Source organism: Zophobas morio, unplaced genomic scaffold, assembly GCF_036711695.1.
Source record: "Zophobas morio isolate AGI-343-1 ecotype UQ-CSIRO unplaced genomic scaffold, CSIRO_AGI_Zmor_V1 ptg000006l, whole genome shotgun sequence".
Taxonomy (NCBI): domain Eukaryota; kingdom Metazoa; phylum Arthropoda; class Insecta; order Coleoptera; family Tenebrionidae; genus Zophobas; species Zophobas morio.
The window spans coordinates 17,590,601-17,610,948 of NW_026972111.1; the positions used below are offsets into that span (position 1 = coordinate 17,590,601).

At 32.8% G+C, this 20,348-nt stretch overlaps 1 protein-coding gene across 2 annotated transcripts in view; it reads right to left on the reverse strand.

Moving 5' to 3' along the window:
* LOC135123739 (protein winged eye) overlaps positions 1 to 20,348 on the reverse strand; it is a 173,941-nt gene that overhangs the window by 106,642 nt on the left and 46,951 nt on the right. The window lies entirely within an intron of this gene.

The window sequence follows — 20,348 nt, forward strand, 5'->3', positions numbered from 1 at the left end:
TCGTATCGGTAGAAACAAAATCCCACCCCTGGTTCAAATTTTTCCTCACACTGGAGAAACCCAGCATGTCGAAAACAATTAGCAATTGTTTGTTCTGATACTTTTTGTCATGCCATACTGATAAAATTGACGGGATCTAATAGATTCATACAAAAGTGTTCCTGACCATTGTCGAGATAAAGCTGACTGGTGAAAAAGTTCGTTATAAACGATTTTTTTTTCTTAAATATTAAAAATTTGGTTCGTTTTATCCGAAAGTTCGCTATAAGCGCGTTCGTTATAATAGGAAAAAAATAACACGTATCTTATGGTACTTCAATTCGTACTTTGCAAGTCGGTTCGTTATATCAGGAAATTCGCTTTAACCGGGTTCGCTATAAGTGATCATTACTGTAATTTACAAAACTGTTGTAAAATTACTTTTTATTTTTCAGTGACAAGTAATTTTTAAATTAGCATTGTAAATTTACAGCATTTATCAGGGCAACCGGTAACCAACGATAATTACTGTAAATTTACAATTTTACTTTTTTCAGTGCATGTTAAATTTTATACCCCATGTTAACTTACGCTTCAATAAAGATTGAGAGTTGAAGCGTTTTTCTTATAAAAATAAATTCTTTGCGTTTTTTTTTCTGTACTATCTGTTGTAGGCAGCCATGTAAAAACGGTTGGGACAATTAAGTATAACTGAACTTCTTTCAATTACATTATATTTTATTTTTTTAGTTTATGTTTGAATTCCATCATTCTGTTTCTTTTACTTCCCGAGCGTAAGCTAACTATAGTATTATATACAGGCTGACTGCGAAATACCTGCAAATATTTGCATGTATTTCGCAGTCAGCCTGTATAATCGAGTACATCGGCCGAATTGCATTTTCACATTTTCTCGACGTATCATGGCCTCGAGAGTTCGAAAAAAGTGGTCTCCCGTTTCCGTCTGTCTGGTGTCTGCACCCATTTTTATTAGACACGGAAACTCCGAAATCACCGTACTGATTGTTGTCAAATTTTGTATGTATATTAGGAATATCATGTAGACAGTTAAACGCTAATATCCCCACCACCAATGAGATAACGTCATCTCCAAAATTTATAACAATAAGTTTTTAAATTTCATAAAATAAGATACTCCTGCACTTGTGGTGTGTGAATCCGTATCGAATTTTCACCCTAGACATCCAGATTTAAAAAAAAATCTGTAAAACAATATTTTGCAAATTTAGCTTTGAAATTGCAAAACCGAATGCTCTGAAATCTTGTAAATATGTTAAGGTTATCGTAATCATGGTAAATCGTTAATCAAAATTTATTCGTTTATCCCCTCCCAAAACATTGATGACGTCATCAATTTTGCCGAATAAGTCCTATCCAAAATGTGCAAAATGTGAAACGTTTATACTTATGGTTTAACATTGCATTAAAAGTTTTTAAATTTCTTACACAAGGTGACTCAAAAATTAATGAATGAGTCGATTTATTTTACTGAAATCAGAAACGGCTCATTCCATTTTCCCCAAGATTTGGGAATACAATACTGTTATCAATACATCTATCCAAAGTGATATACGTGTCTTTGCAAAATGTTGATGACGTCATCACAAAATTTTGTTAAGGGAAAACTCATTTAAAAACGTACGCCCAGCACACTTTTTTACATTTATTTTAACGCTACATACATATTTTAATTTTAGTTGATAAAGGTTCTCATAAAAAATTAAATTCGCATAACCAAATTTTGTAATTTATAAAAGCTGTACTTCAGGGGCGAAGGAAGTTTTGTCGCATTTCAAGCAATTTTTTAAAAACTACAATAAAGGTGTTTAATGATTAAATTAAAGTTATACTGTCAAAAACTACACGTCAATATGATAAATCAAAACATTTTCTAATGTGTCTAAACTTTCTAACCAAAATAATTTTTGCTTTTTACAGCACAAAGTAACAATTTACTGCAAAAAGTGGGAGTAGAAATTAAAATAGAACCCAAAGGCTATTTCCGGCACAAAAATCATTGCTAGATTTTCATCCTAACAAAAGTTAACATGGGGGTGAGAACAATACAAAGACGATCAAAAGCAACCATAGACTTTTGAAATTTTCTTGTCTCTGATGGTGTGTTTTATTGCTCTTTCGGTATAATTATCATACTTTTGCGTCATTATAGTTGATAAAATCCTGTATCGCAGATTAGTTAATACTTTTATTGGAACATTACATTCTAAATTAGTGTCATTAAATTAGTTGTCAAAGACTTCGGGAAATATATTTTTTAGGAATCTCGTTAGATTTCAGATGAAAAATATTTGAGATATTTTGATGTTTGTACTGAAGTCCTCGATTGGTGAATCTATCCGAAAACATGGTTTCACACACCGCCTGCCCCGCCGACAGCCGAACATTAATTTCTCCAATCGCTTTGTCGCAAACTCTATCAATCCTATCAATTATAGTAAAGAAAATTCCGTAGCTTTGAAAACACTGTCAACAAATTACAATTTCATAAATTTTCAGCAATTTTCAGGCGGTGAATTATACTTACTCTTTGCAAGGCAACATCAGATGGCATTAAACGATGGTTGTTTTAGACAGTACGTTTAACGTATCTTTTTATCTTCAACTGTACCGAAACATACTCCACTGCATAGAGGACGTTAAAATTCACCTTCTGAGGAGAGAAAAATTTACGGAAAACTCTACAGTGAGCGGATAAAAGGCACACGAAATTGCGTTAAATGGAGATTATGTTATGTCAAACATTGTTTACTATTCATTCGCATAATATAGGCAACCAAATATACACGCTCACAACTTCCAATGATTAAATTATTTACCAAAGATAATTTTTAATGTATTAGGTGCTAATTCAAAAAGTTGCAGCTAACTTTTAGTGGTACAATGAAAACAAAATCATAACCTCAAATTGCTTCCTTTTCACGTGTGACTAGTTCACAGTCAAGTCGATCACTTATTATCTTTGCCATTTCTATTGAAACACCACCTCTTGATTTTGCTTAAAATTTAGCAATTGGTAACAGCTTTCGGTTGATTGACAACGGCTTTTAGTTAGAAAATTGTCTCAATATGAACGTTGCCAAATTTACGATTAACAAATGGTGTTTAAATAGAAATGGCAGACTATGTATGTAATCTTCAGTTCTTTGGTTATGATTTAATTATTCACGTAAAATAAAGTGTTGTTTGATATACATTCTTGAATTTTATTTTTGACCGAGTTCACCTCTTACGTACGAAATATAGTGAGGATTGCATAATATCCATACATATTTATCTGTCCTAATCTGATCTAATACTATCAAACAAGCCGAGCGAAGCTCGGTCAACCAGATATTAATAACCTAAATTTGACGTTGTGTCACATTTTCAAATATTGTTTACCATGAAAATAATTACAACTAACAACTAACGTTTATTCTAATACAACACACAATATTCGAAAATAGCCATTCTTAGATTTGGAAAAGGATTATCCCACAAATGTTGGATTAAATTAGTTCCTGAGTCAAAACCCTTACCAAGCCTGTACCCATTTCCTACTGATGCTTCCCTCGTTTTCCCGTCTTTTCTTCACACTCATAGGTAACGTCATAACAATCGACTTATATATATTAAAGAACTGTGCAACTTCCCTAGTATAAACGTTTTTCAATTACATCAAACTGGCGTATTTTATCGTTTTCAGTTAGTTTTCTTGCCGTTATAATTTATAAATGTGCCTTCTGACAAAAACATCAATTTGAGAATAAAGGCACAAATAACAACACAATAAAAATGAAAACATTTTTCTATGAGATTGCTGCGAGTACGGTTGTGCATTCGTTGCTACCATCTGTCTACTCATATTTAATATTTCACGAACTGGAGAACCGAACATGTATAAATTTTAATTCAAAACTTCCCCTGTGTTACTGCGATTGTATAAAAGTGAAAAGGAATTTAAATAGCGGCCATTAATCATTAATGCCCGTATTTTACGCAAAACGGGTTATTTTCATTTTTTAAGACACGTTCGCGAAAATTTTATAAACGGAATAACGTGAGCTCATTATGCCAATTTCGATTTTTTTGTTCCGAAACAATTAGATCATGGCGAAAAAAAAATACACAGAGTTCTTGGAAAACCCTACCAGACAGAGACGGTGAATTTCCTATCATATTCATTTAATTCATTCATTGGGTGTCACCAGTGCTAGTGATCTTGTGTTTTTAGAATAATCAAAAATACGTACAACTCAAACATTTAAAATGCTTAAATAAAGAAACAGTTTTACAAGGCAGAATACCATTGTGAACAACTAGGCAAGAGTTGTTATCACATTAAATTTGGTCGTAAATTTTTTACAAAGTTTGTGGAAAATTGGTAAATTCTAAAAAGTGAATATTACTTAATAGTGTTTTTTATGTAGGTACGTCTTTTTCTTGTTTATACATATGTGAAAAGAAAAACACTTATATCAGCATAAACAAACATTCAAACATAAAGATTAAAGATAATCTCAAAACACTGTAACACACAATTTGACAGTCATTGAACAGCGAATTTAATTACGAATTTTGCAATATTCTTTTGGCTGCAAATATTTCTTTGTATAAACTAGAAAACGCAGAGTTCAATGAATAAAAAAATTAGTCGAAAATTGTTTCAACAAAACAAAACATAACATCCCTCCCACCTAAAGTACAAAGGGCACGTATATCAACTTGGATTGGTGCAGTGTAATACTAAAAATAACAGTATTGCATTCCCAAAATTTTCTGTAAAAAAGGAGTGAGCCGTTCCAAATTTAATCAATAAAATAAATTTACTCATCCATTAATTTTTTTGAGCCACCTGTTTAACCAAATTTAAAAAACATAGATGCAATGATAAATCACTAGTAACAATTCATCATATTTTTTCATTTTAGATAGAATTTATTTGAAAAATTTTAAGGTGACGTCATCAATTTGGGGGGGAATAAGCAAATATATTTTGATTAAAATTTACCATGCTTATGATAACTTCAAAACATTTGCAGTTCTTAGATAAGCATATCAATACCGTTAAGTAAGCTATAAAGCCCCGGCAATTATAATCATTTAACAGGTTTGTAAGTAAATATCTGATTCCAGTGCAACCAGGAGCGGAGGCTAATTACTCGATTTATGGAAAAAATTCATCAAATTCTAATAGTTATTTGTCTGTTAAGACTACAAAGAAGAACGATTTCGACCGATCTGAAATTTGAGACTGAGGCGCGTAGTCGAAGCCAACAAACAGATGAAGCCGAAAAAGTTGTCTTTGTCCTAGGTGCACACGCATAGAACGTTTTTTATGCAACCATAGAGAAAAATAATTAGTTACATAAGTGGTTTTGAGGTTAGAAAATCTTTTTTCGTTGTTGAAGGAAAAGGCCTGCAGATTTCATAAAAATCAAAATTCTACTTTGCTCGTCTACTAAGAAAAAAATTGGTACCGTGATGTTTCATAACAATATTCAGCAAAGGTGGAGTTCAAATAACGGCGCTCTTGAATTTTTATTTAAAGAAATGTTGATCAAAAACAAGGCCAAGGACGCAAAAGTAAGCTTCCGACATCTGAGTACAAAAAAGTGACAAGTAAATCCGAAAAAATAATTTTGACATTTCAGTACAAAAGAAGGTTACACTTCATCGACATGATTGAGGGCGTAAAACGACTAGATTTGTAATGGTCGCCTAAAAAATGTTTTTTTAAGGTATTCGAAAACTGTTGAACGGCCAATATTGCATTTAGTAGGTGCAGAGATATTTTATTAAAACGTCTCCTTGCCCGTTAATTCCATTTTAAAGATCCCTCCAAAAGTGAAGCTACGATACGTGGAGAGAACATGAAGGACGTTCAATAATATCTCATCGGCTAATCCGTTTTGTAAGATATATGTACTTCAATCCAAAGCAATTGGAACCAGCTTTTTCATGTGGCATCAATTGTTTGAAATTTAATAATAATAATAATAATAATATTTGGAAGCATCGCCCAATAGCAAGCAGAATTGCATTCCTTAATAAATTCAGATAAAGCTGATAATTTAATTTCCAGCCATGGAAAATGGTCCGATTATTTGATTAGCAACAATATTGTCCCATAGGTACATTAGTTTTTTGGATATGCTAGATATGACCTTGTATCTAATACGGGTAGTTTCTGAAAATCACCATCCGAAAATACTATTCTGCCTAACAAGTTAGGATTGCTTATAATTACTTCCACGTCAGTTTCACAAAACTGCACTCTGTGGTCTGGATCACCTTGAAGCAACTCGTGGACAAATTCAATTTTGTAAGGTTTCAACAATTGCAATTTAAAACTGTTACGGATAGAGGCTGAAATAATATCACAATATAATGCTAATTGTCCTGAGGAAACTTGAGGATTTTCCTCAATGGCTAATAACATATTGACCTTACTTTCTTCGTTAGTAGTTAATTTAGGGGATCCCGTTCTAGTGAAATTTTTAACATGACGATTTGCTTCATAGCGCTGAATAGTTTTACATACCGTAGACTTACTAATATCAATCTGGATAAACACTACTAAACAAAACATGAACGTTACTTATCAGTATCACTATACCTGCGCGTTATCAAAATCTCGATTCGTCTATTCGCTCAACTCAGAGATTACGTTCAGTTTTAATAAAAGGCTAATATTAACATTTGGTGCTAAAGAATAGTGAAATAAGTTCATGTACTTAATGGTCACAGCATTCAAACGTGTCTCGACTTCGCGTTAACTAATTTAACGTCCCTATTTAAATTACGTCTCAAACTTGTCTTATTTTGTGCAGTGGAAATAGTATAAAATAGAATTTTTAGTTTACGATTCACCTATGTTCATATCCAGCTGTCCAATGTTAAATTTCTGTATATGTGCAGTGTGAGATAGCTGAAAGGGAACACCTCTAATTTTTTTATTTATGAACCTATTTAGTTTATATATAAATAAAGATGAACGTGTTCTATGTATGCATCACTATCTAAATTTTTATTTTACTATAAAATGGAAAAACGTCTGCAAAGTCCAATATTTGTTATTTTTGATACGTTTTATTTGCTTTTGTAAAATAATATGTTCTTAAAGCATTTTCTGTGCTTTGTTTTCTAAACACGTTTTTACTACATGCATTTTATAAGCGTCCGAAAAACAGCAATATGAGACTGCATCGAGATCAGTTAGGCCGCACGGCTATGTGGACTAGTAGTGAGAGTCAAAAACATATTTCCTATCTTTAGTAATGAAGCATCTATTTTTGAAATCCACAAAATTTATTTGGAAAATTTAAAAAGATAAATGGTATTTCTGCAATATACTTTTTTCCGTTGCTTTTTTCAAGCAGTCAATTTACGTGGGCTATTATTCTCCATTTGTAAATTTAATATCATCATTTTTGGCTAATAACTAAAAAAACCTATTCGAGGTGTCCTTTTTTAGCTGACTCACCCTGTATAATAAAGAAGAATTGACGTTGTGGAGATCCAATACATATTTTTAAGAGTTGAGACATTATGTGGTGGCCTATATTTACAATTTTCTAGAAATCACTTTCAGTGTTTTTTTGTGCATTTTTTAAGCCTATGAAATACAATGAATCATGACGTCATCAACATTTTAACAAGGACACGTATATCAATTTGAATAAATAATGGCAGTAATGTATTTTAAATGGTTTAGAAAATGGGGTGCCTTTTTGATCAATAAAATAAACTGCCTTATTTCTTTTTGACTCACTCCATACAATTATAATACAAATTCTAAAAAATATGAATGAATTCATAAAACATAGGGAAAAAAAATTGGTTCCCGTTTTACGATATTCCTAAAATAAATATAAAATTTGATAACAATCGGTTGAGTACCTACTTTCAGAAGATTATCTATCCAACAAATATTAACACAGACGACACAAGGCAGACAAACGGAAACGAGAGAACCATTTTGCATAACTTACGGGTCACAAAACGTCGAGAAAACATGAAAATAGTCACTCGTCTATTACAATACTTTCTGAAATAACGCTCGGGAAGTAAAATACTTACAGCTACAGTGTTGTTCACCGTGTTTGACAAGATTTTGGATAAGAGACAAGACAGGACATAGTCCCCGACGCACAGTGATTTCATTTCACTGCTGGGCTCTGTGGAGAGTTTTGTACGTCTACAGTAATGAATGAACTAAAACTAGGTAAGTAATAGCACTTTTAAGCATCATATGTTATAATTCCTACGGATAGAACTCTTTTCTAAAAGTCTAGGTCCGTTTTATTACATTTATATACTTTTAACTAACTTACAAAAAAAGCAAGAACTGGCAACTGTGAACCCTGTGATTTACTGATAAAGCCATTATTAAAAAAGTAATTTCTAAAATATGAAGTACGAAGTACGTATGAGTGCAAATTTTAAAATTATAACAATTGTTCTAGGTCCGTCCGGGATTGTCACACATTTGGACTTATTTTCCGTGCAAACAAATATTTGAAAAGAAAAATACTTCTTCTGTCTTCAAGAGTTTGTTCAGGGCAAAATTAATGCTGATGAAAGCAATGCGGAAAAAGCACTTTTGAATTTTATAAAATCCCTGGTAAAGCCGCTAGAAAAGTGCAGTCGTAACATTAAAACATTTAAATCGACAAATAAAGACTGGCTTAATATGAGTTTAAAAATTCTACCAAACACAGAACCAAAAGAATCAACAAAAAGACGTGGTCGCCCCTCAAAAGTTTTTCAAGAATGCGGAAGCCGAGGAAAATTAATAAAGACAAAAAATTAAGAATTGACATTTGCAACTTAAACACAACTACGAAAATCAGGCAAACGGTAAGCAGCTTCTGTTGGCCTTGATGTTACATCTACAACATCAACAAGAGTAGAAAAAATATCGAAGATCATTTAAAAGTGTAGCAAGTGGTAAAAAAAACTGCGTCATTTGTGGTGCTGAAGAAGCTTTGTAGCTTATTATAAATGCTAGATTAAGAACAACAAAACAAGAAATGCCTCAATTTGTCCTTCATGACATCATATATTGGAAGCAAAGAAAAACTGTTATCCTGATTCAACGTCTATAAGAATTAGAGAAAAATCAGTCAAAATGATACTTCAGGACCTGCTAAATCTGACAAGACGCAGACTATTTTCGCTGCAAGCGGATCTGGTGAAATCTTTACCAGAGGATCCCAAAAGCTGTAAATTGCTATGCCAATGGAGGTGCGATGGTAGTTCGGATCAAAGTTCGTACAAACGTTTTATTGAACAAAATGTAGATGATTCATCAGTGTTTATGTTATCCTCACCCATTTCAGTGAGGTCATAAAAAATGTTCTGCTACCAACAGGACAATTGAGCGAGGAAGCACAAGAAGCGAAAAATAAAGTTTTTAAATTTATGCGCAAATTTCACACGAAAACTATGTAGGAAATTGACAAACGAGGATCTACTACACTATTTACTTCTTTCTTCAGATCCAATAATTTCATACCAATCACGCCAAAAATTCTCAAATTATAAGAAGAATATTAGTGCAGAAGTATTTCCTCTGTTAGATGAACCTGCTTTAATAACAGAAAAAGCAGATCAAGAAGAAGTGAAAGATCGCAGTGGTGATGAGTTTAATTCTTCAAAACAGTTATTTTTTTTGTGTTTACAAAAATAAATTGTACAAAGAATTAATGTATATTCGTTTAGAATATACCTCATAAAATTATATAAATTGCAATTTACAAGAGACGTAGGCTGTATTAAGAACCAGATAGATCGAAGAGACACTGCCAACAATAGTGGTTTGCCGCATCTCCATCTCATCGTAAGGAGCTTAATATTATCATAAAATTTTATGAGGTTTACATCTTAAACGAAACTAGTATAGTTTAGTAGTCGCTTTTTCAAAACTATTTTTTATAACGGTTGATATAGGTTGGTAACTACAGAGTACCAGATAAAAATTTTTGATTGTAATCGCAGACCTATATACTGTTATTCTATATTTAAATTTCTAGTAAACTTTTCATTTTATTTTTAACCCCCGACCGAAAAAGAGGGATGGTACAAGTTTGAACCCCTTTGTTTGTCTGTGTGTCTGTGGCACCGTAACTCCCAAACGGATGAACCGATTTTAATGCGCTTTTTTTTGTTCGAAAGCTGATTCAATGGGGATAGATTTTACGAGGGTAATTTGCTGAATACCTCGGTTCGCATCGTCTTGGAGGGTGAAAGAAGAAAAAGCAGTAACTGAGATTTCAAGTAGGCTTCCCATAGAAGACGTTTCTATAATGTTAAAGCATTCTGTCAGTACTACTTCGTTTAGGAATGAATTGATTACAAATGTGTCGAGCGATTCTTATTTAAAAAACTTGGTCTAAAGAGTTTAGACAGTACTTCCCTCGCTGTCGGAAATGTGACGACTGCATGCCTATTATGTTTATTTTCGTATTACATTCTTGTAGGAGAGCATTTTAAAATAAATTGCGTCTTATTTTTTCAATTTTTGGGGGCGAGCAAATACATGTTGACTAAAAATTTGCCATGCCTATGATAACTTTAAAATATCTCCAAGATTTCAAAGCATTCAGTTTTTTAGTTCTTGATTAAATCAATAAAATAAATTCACACATTCATTAATTTTTTGAGTCACCCTGTATCTGCAAATCCAAAAAATATGATTGGAATGATAAATCACAAATACAAACTCATCATATTTTATATATTTTAGATAGGAATTATTTGGCAAACTTTTGAGCTAACGTCATCAATTTTTGGAGGGGATAAGTAAATATATTTTGATTAAAAATTTATCAAGCTTATCATAACTGTAAACCATCTGCAAGATTTCAAAGTATTCGGTTTTGCAAATTTAAAATTAAATTGCAAAATGTTGTTTCATAATTTTGATTTTTTTTTCCAAAAATTTGGACGTTTCGGGTAAAAACTCAATTCGGAGTAATAAACTACATGTGTAGGACTACTGAAACGCTGACAAATTTTGGTTAGCGTTTTACCATCTACATGATATTCTTAATATAAGTACAAAATTTCACAACAATCGGTCCAGTACTTTCGGAGATTATCTGTCTAATAAAAATCCGGGACGGCAGACAGACGGACAGACAGACAGGCGGAAATGGGAGACCTACTTCTTCGTCTTCTAGGGGTCATAAAAGATCGAGAAAACGTAAAAGTAGAGAGTCGGCCGACGGACTCGATTACAATACTTCCTTTGCTTGCGCTCGGGAAGTAAAAAGGACAAAATTGCAATTCGTATTGTGATTCAGTTCTTTTGTTAGGAAGGAAAAACTGCCACAGAAATCCATAAACAGATTTTTCTTACAATGAGCGATTTACATTCTTCTTATGGAACCGTTCGCCTAATGAGTTCAAGAGGAGAACATCCGTTAAAGACGCACCACCTTCTGGAGGACCAAAAATTGCCGTCATACCAGAAGTCAGTGGCAAGGTTCATTACAGGATTTTAGCCGATAGATGAATATCAACATGGTGAGTTAGCCGAAACTATTACAGAGGCATCTCAACTGAGAGAGTTAATTTTATTAACCCCCCAACGCAGTGGTGCAGGAATCAGCTCTCTTAATCAATTTCAGACTTTTTTCCCTTGCCCAATTTCAGATTTTTTAACGGTTGATTTTTTTGTCGGAGGTTTCTAAGTATTACACTTGTTGATCAAGTCATTTTTTTCGCGCTACGACAATAAATGAGACCCCTGTGCGACGTGACAAATCGTGTTCTATATCACAATCCCGGTCCCCGTTCTTAAATTTTATCTTCAACATTCGAAATGGTTTTCATCAAATTTCATTAAAAACAGCAAATTTAAGTATTTATAGAAGTGCTTCCGGACGTATTATTGTTAGATTAATTATTATAACAATAATTTATGTTACTAGTACTACTACTACTACTATGTTACATTTGTCATTAAAAAATCTCATTTTATAAAAACAATATTTACACCAAAACTGTCGCTTAACAAAATTCAAATTATTAAGGAGGAGTATTAAACATCCATTAACCATAAAATAACTTTGATAGAGACGAGGAAACGAATGCCAGACAAAAACAACACTTTCTCTAATTGTATGTTTCGCCTTCTGGTCGAACCGAAGTTTGCGTTTCACAGCAATAAAATCCAAGAAGAAACCACAAACTGGTATATATTTAGTCCCCGTCCGTGGCAACCTCGACTAGTGTATCCTTATAAATTTGTATGCCTTTTAACAGAAACTTCAAGTTTATACGACGCAGAATTAATAAATATGTTAAAATCTGCAAGTGTCAAAATTCACTTGATAACTTTGTACGTTTATCACCAATAATAATTAATTTGATTTAAATAGTTCACATCATTACAACTCAGTTTTTTAAATATTCTGATGATGGCAAATTGGTAGCAAAACACATCAGTATTTTGTTGTTGGCCTCTAGTATTTTAACATTAACCCAATTTGTATTTTAAATTAATTATATAACATCACGGAGCTTCTATACAATTATTTAAAACCAACGTCCTGAAGCACGACCAAATCCACAAGTATTTTTTTTTAATTTGTATCAATTTTCAGTAGAGATAAACATTATCATCATGTGGTATATCAAATTTTTTTAACAGATCCTCTGAAAACAATAATTCCAAAAATAAAAGCATATATCATTAATGTAAAAGATAAATGAAGTAAATTAATACATATTTATAACGTGAATCATTAACTTACTACTTTACAAAACATCACGGAAATTATATGCGCACTTTACGATACATCAAGTATCTCCTCGAAGGGTCTATTTTTACTTCCCAAGCGTAAGCTAAGTAAGTACTGGTATTATAATCGAGTTCATAGGGCGACTGGCTACTTTTTTATTTTCGCAATTTCCACCTGTCTATCTGCCGTCTGTCCGCGTCTGTGTTGATATTTGTTGGACACGTAATCTTCTAAACAGCCAGACCTATTATTGTCAAATTTTGTATGTAAATTAGGAATATCGTGTAGTTGATAAAACGCTGACCGAAATTTGTCTGATCATAACTAATATATCACTAGATAATAATGACATGACATCATAACCAACTTTTAAAATGGTAAATGTTATTTAAATTTTAAAAAACATCAAAATTGCGTAACAACAGTTTGCAATTTAACTTTGAAACTGCAAAACCAAATGCCCTGAAATCTCACAAAGGTTTTAAATCGTTAATCAAAATTCATCTGTTCATCCTCTCTCAAAAAAGAATTGATGACTTCATCTCACAATTTTACCGAATAAATCTAAACTATACAGAATGTTATGAGTCTTGTACTTGTGGTTTACGAATTCATTAATTTTTTTTTATTGCTTATATAAGGTGATTAAAAAAAAAGTAATGAATGAGGTGGGAAGGTTTATATGGCAGCAATACAGTTCTTGACCACTAATAATGAAATGTCTCTTATTATCATAATACATTTGCACGCGTTCAATAATTGCAGGCTAACAGATCGGCTTCAAATTTGTGCAAATGTTCTACCCGGTCCTTTAACACAACAAAGCACACTACAAGATGAATATTTTTCTTTACTGTAACAAATTTGTTGAAATTGAAATTATCGCATGTACATCTGATTTGCACAGAAAAGTACAACTAATTGAGTCTATGGTTTCTTTCCTTTCTATACTAAAACTTCCCAGTACGTCCCTGCGTCTCATGGCAGATAGCGAGCGGCAAACGCAATGTTATTTACAATCATTGCGGTTTCTTTTCAATGGAATAAGTTGTTGGCTCTTACACAAAAGAGTCCATTTTACTACTGCCATATAACCTTACAAAATATGCTTTATTACATACTTTACTTGTTCTTGCTAAAATGTTGATGACGTCATTGAAAAAATATACATATATATATATACATATTTTACGCATACGACGTGTCTTTACCTGTTCTTTAACAATCCACGCATTTACTAATTTCAGGTCACTGTAACCACACAAAAATATATAAATAATATTCTCAAAGTTAAAGTTAGTAGTTTTTCGAAACTGTGTTTATCCGGCTGTACGTTAGGAGCTAGGGAAAATCTGTGGAAATAACCTCCCATCAATTTTTTAAGTGTCCACAATTACATAGCTCGAAAAAGAAAGAACACTATAACAGTACCTAGTAAAATTTTATTGGTATTTCAAAGTTAACCATGAAGGTTGGACCCACAAAACCATAAATCACAAATTCAATGCAACCCTGGATGTTTCTAGCCCACTATACCCTGGCAGCACGCTCCTTTTATAGGCGTCAACGTACCCCTGCATTGTCCGACAATCCCTCAAAGTAGCAGTTGTAAAATTTTACTAGGTACTGTTGTAGTGTTCTTTCTTTACTAGATTTGGTCATTTCTAGCATTCTGAAATGGATAATAATTTAATAATTTATTAACTGTTCACGATTGTTTCAATTCCGCGTTATCTATGATAATCACCGCGCGGAATTGTATCTCATACGCTAGAACCAGTGCTGTCGCGGCGATAGTTTAATTACAAATATATTTTTCTTTTGGACTATTTCAACATAATATAACATTTCAAGATCACAAATCTGTGGTTCTGTGGTTGAAAAATTAAAAAGGGCATCAAGTATTATTAATTGAAGTAATATAGTAATATAGAAGTAGTTTTTCTACTAGCTGTAAACACTACTAGCGACGCACTGGCTACGACCTTGTGGACCAGATCAAAGCGTTCCCACTACTCGCTGTAAAACACACCTTACTTCAACTGGGGAATTGCACCGCTGAGATATAATTCCGCGTACTGGTTATAACTAATGACAACCAAGGGCTGACTGATGGGAATAAATTAGCTAAATTAATGACAACACTGACAACATGGCGAATATTTAAAAAAAGAAAGTCATATAACAAGACCTGACACCAACCTAACAAAAAATATCTTGCCCCACTTCGTGCTTAAAAAAATCATAAACGCCATACAGTTCTGACAGTCTGAGTCCTTCAACTTCAGCATTTTTGATGTTGATTTTCTACGTGTTAATTTCCAACGCATCATGTTCATCACGCCTATTATTAATCGAAAACATTTTTTTAGTACAAAATCCTTATTTCTTGTATATTACAGGAATAACCACAAGATATTATAAATTTTACTGACATCTTTTGCTGCAGTTGCAACCAAACGTGAAGTAGACATACACGAAGGACTCCAAATATTGAAATATGAATACAAGTAACAAGGGGGCTGTCAACACTAAAACGGTTGCTATTAAATTAAAACAAAACGAATTTTTGATTTAATTAAATAGTGATCAAAAAAATTGAGTCCAGGTGATGTAAATGTTGCATATGTTTCAAATGAGTTTTGCCTTAGCAAAATTTTGCGATGACGTTATCAACATTTTGCAAGGACACCTATATCACTTTGGATAGGTACAGTGTACAGTGGGGCGGACGCCAACTGGGCACCAACTAATCGCAGGTAAATTTTGCGGGTAGTTACGATAGGCCAACTCGGCACTGAACCCCAAATAAAGATCGGTGAACTCGGCACTACAGCACCAGGTATGGTAACAAGGATTAATCCGCCCTGTCCCCGAGATACCTTCCCTCTAGTCACATTGTTATATGCAAATAAATAAAACAAGTCTGCAAATTTAACTTTTGAAAATTTGTTTTTGTTCTGATGGCTGTCTTAGGTAGTTTTTTTTAGAGTTGATTACGTCTATGATATCTGGTTGTCGCTTTCACGTAAGGTTTATTTGTAAAACAAGATTAAAACTGAAATTTTTAAGTAGTATAAGAATATTATAGAAATACTGTAATAGATTTTTTTCATAATCTACATACAAAAATTTATTGGATGAGGTGATTTTTCTGTTAACAGGACCGATTTTATTTTTTACTTTCATTTTTTGGTTTTTTAAAATTTGTACATGATAGAATGTTTTAAATAGCTTTTTCTCGTGATTAGCGTTTAAAAATCTAGGTGATGACTCAAGGATTCTTATTAATAAACATTGTTTTGTTGAAATCCTATAATGTAATACAATTGTTTAGTTTCGTTTCTGTAAAGTTTTTTGAAAAAAAAAACACTGCTATATGTATATGTAGGTAAAATCATTTACTTATATATGATTTTAAGTAATAAAAGATATTTTGGAAAAATTGTTTTAATATAATGAATTGTACAAATATTTCCTGTTAAAAAACATATTTTTATGTTATTTAAACACTATCTCTTTATTTTTAGACGTGATAGAATTTTGTTAGTATTTTTCCTCTAATTAACGTACTAAACTCTATGGAATACGTCATTTCTCTACACGCCAAGGCAAGGTAAGGTTTCTGTTTTAATTCTATTGAACTTATTCTTTTTTTGTGGAGGAGAGGGATGTAAACGTGCTGGAATTTTTTGCAATTTTTTTCCGTTATCAGTGTCCATAAATCTAATAGACCAACAGCCTGTCAAAGTTAAGACACGTTTTTTGTTGCAGGCCTGTGTAATAATTGAAAACTAGATGAAATACTTTTTATTAAATGCAAAATACTTAGATACAATGATTTATTTTATATACAATTAATCTTATTATTAATAATTACAAATTTTGTATCTATGCGATATCAGTTTGACGAATTCGTAGTCTGTTAAGATGCCGTTTTTTAAGTTGATGCAATTCATCTTCTAAAAACAATTCAGCTTGTCGAACCCAACGTGTTTTTATCACTGCTGGGATGTGTATAGATTGAATTTTAATATATATACTGGTCTATATATATATAGGTACATAAGCTGCTACTACCGGTTCATTCATGAACTACCTGAAGCGGGTGGTTGGTGTCGAGTTGGCTTATAGTCAAAGGGTAGTTTTTAAAATTACCTGTAATTGCTGGTGCCGAATTGGCGTGTTTATTTTATGACGGATTAGGCTTGGTGCCGAGTTCACTTGTACCCGTACAGTGTAATACCAATAATAACGGTATCGCATTTCCTATTTTTCAGAGTGAGCGGTTCCTGATTTAGTTAATAAAATAAATTGGCTCATTCATTAATTTTTACGAGTCACCTGTATAAGCAATTGATAAATCACAAATAGAGAGTCAAGATATTTTGCACATTTTCGATAGGATTTATTCGGCAAAATTTTGGGATAACATCAACAATTTTTTGGGAAAGGACAAACTTAACAATGATTACGATAACCTTAAAATGTTTACAAGACTTCAGAGCATTTGGTTCTGCAGTTCCTAATTTTATCAATAATATAAATTGACTCCATTCATGCATTTTTTTGAGCCACCTGTATAAGTAATTCTAAAAAATATGAATGCGTTGATAAACCACAAGTATAGAGTCATATTGTTTTGCATATTTCACAGAGAATTTATTCGACAACATTGTGAGGTGACATCCTCAATTTTTTGGGAGGGGATAAACGATTAAATTTTGATGAACGATTTAGCATGATTATGATAACTTTAAAACGTTTACAACGTTTCAGTGCATTCGGTTTTGCAATTTCAAAGTTAAATATTGTTATATAATTTTGATTTTTTTCCAACAATCTGGATGTAAAAAGGTGAAAACTCCACACGGATTCTTACACCACACATGCAGAAGTTTTTTATTTTATAAAATTTTAAAAAAGTTACTATTGTAAGTTTTGGGGATGACGTCACCCCATTGCTGATGGTGATGATCAGCCAATTTTTGATTAGCGTTTTACCATCTACATGATATTCCTAATACACATTCAAAACACACAATCGGTCCAGTAGTTTCGGAGATTACATGTTTAATTAAAATGGATGCAGACGACAGACAGACGGAAACGGGTGACCACTTTTTTCGTACTCTTGAGGTCATGCTCATGACACATCGAAAAAATATGAAAGTGGCAATTCGCCCGATGGATCTGATTACTACACTTCCTCAGCTTATGCTCGGGAAGGTAAAATAACAACTATAGTCTTTGCCATCTCTATTGAAACACCACTTGTTAATTGTAAATTTGGCAACGTTCATATGCAGACAATTTTGTAACTAAAAGCCGTTGTCAATCAACCGAAAGCTGTTACCAATTGGTAAATTTTAAGCAAAATCAACAGGTGGTGTTTCAATTGAAATGGCAAAGACACTACTATCATCACAATTTATTTATTACTATGTAGGTATTAGTATGTGATCAACGGTTTATTTTTCAATTAACATACGTAACAGGATCGAAAAGTAAAGTAAACAGATTTACTGACAGTAAATTTGATTAAGAATGTTGACAACTAAATAACTAAGAATTTGGGCACATGTAAACTGCAGCAGAACTAATCCGTTAATCCTTCCCAGTCCAAGTTGTAAATTTTTATAACATGTAAACTGCAGCGCATAATAAAATCAGGTAATACCAGACCTATGTAGCGTCCACTCGTTTACCTGCAATGACTCGAAACTGATTTCTTTTTCGTCTTATTAGCAAATCTACGGTCTGTTTTGGTTCTTCTGCAAAATAGAGGCACTTAAAAAATCAAAAAGAATGATATTTCCAATAATCCCCAATTTATTTTGGGATGAATATCCCGGAAACAGAATATTTATTGCTTGGAAGATACCAACAAAGAACATTTTTATTAGAAAATCGTTAATACAATTAAAATTATTTTTAACTTTTGCTAACTAAATCTACAATGTAATTCTTTAGAAAAAATTACGAATCTTTAAATGCTTGTGTACAGTATCAAGGTGCAAGGAATTTGCTACTTTCATCATTACTTTTGTACAAGCTTTACCGTTGTTCTGTTCAACCCTGTTATCTGTCTCTAACTCGATTTTTGTTTACTTAATAACATAATAACACAATAAGACAACGACGTATATTCGCGGCCATAACAAACGGGCCACTAAGTTTTCACAGAAGCTTCAAATTTTTAAAAAAATATTGAGTTTAGTTAATGCTTTGTATAACAAATCAAAATTTTGGCCAAATCACTATTTTTTTTTTCAAATTGCTATTACGAGGTAAGCGCCAAATATTCTCGGCCTGATATATTTGCGATTGCTCGTCGGGAAATTTGTACAACTCATAAAAGACTAGAGGGTCCCCGCAGTATGTGTGTAAAATTTCAAGCCCCACTGCCCATTAGTTTTGATACATTTGAGGAGTAATATTTGAAAAATTATGGACTCATCATGCCTGTTTAAAATTGAAAATCGAACGGCAATCAAATTCTTATCAAAAGATGGAATTGCTCTAAAGGGTATTAAGGACAGGATGGTTTTTGTGTTTGCTGAAGCTTGTCCTTCACATTTTACTAAAAAAAATGATCACAGTTATTTCGCATGGGGTAAGAAACCCTTGAAGACGAACCAATCTTCCAAAAAAATCATGGCCACAATTTTTTGGGACTGTAAAAGAATGTTGTTGATTAATTTTAAAGGATGAAATACCACTGTCAACGCTACATATTATGCTTACTTACTGCATAAATTAGGAGAACGTATTTGGGAAAAAAGGCCGAGAAAATTAACAAGAGGCGTTCGATTGCTTCATGAAAATGTGCCCGTTCATACCGCATGTCTTTCTCAAGCTGCTATAGGGGCCTGTGACTTCGAGTAACTTGATCACCCACCCTACAGTACTGACTTAGCTTCGAACGATTATTAACTGTTCTCTAAGTTAAAAAACGACTTGCAAGGAAAACGTTTTGGACGGATAAAGAGGTGCAAACGGCAGTACTACATCATTTTAGTGATAAAGATTCAAATAATTTTTTTAAACGCATAGAGCTGTTAGTTGGACGTAGTTTTGAATGTATTGAAGTTAACAGAGATTATGTTGAAATATAAATATTTAATTTTTTTCCATCAGGTCTCTTTCTTTGTTAGGCCGAGAATATTTGGCGCTTACCTCGTATATTTTAAAATTAATTACGTAACTAAAAATTTGTGTGCGTCAAAGTGGTCCAGTTTTCTATAGCAGTGACTGTAATTTAAATTTGAAATTTTCGCCCAGCAACGATTTTTAAAATATGTAATCACAAGTGTTAAAAAGCCTCCAATTTCGAAATATTATTTCATCTGTTCCATCTCACTTTTAAAGCATATTTATTAATATCAGTTACTTTATAATAAGTTAAAGTAAATAAACACAGAGTCTGCTGATGAGAAAATGTAGAGGAATATTCTGAGGTGGTGTGGGCGCGTGGCGTTCCCGGTTGGCAGTGCGAGACGACGCCTGTTTAAAGAGAATATTTCATTCCAACACTGGTTGGGCAGGTCTGCTTTAAGCCGAACCCGTACACGTCATTTCTCGACCGCCTCGCTG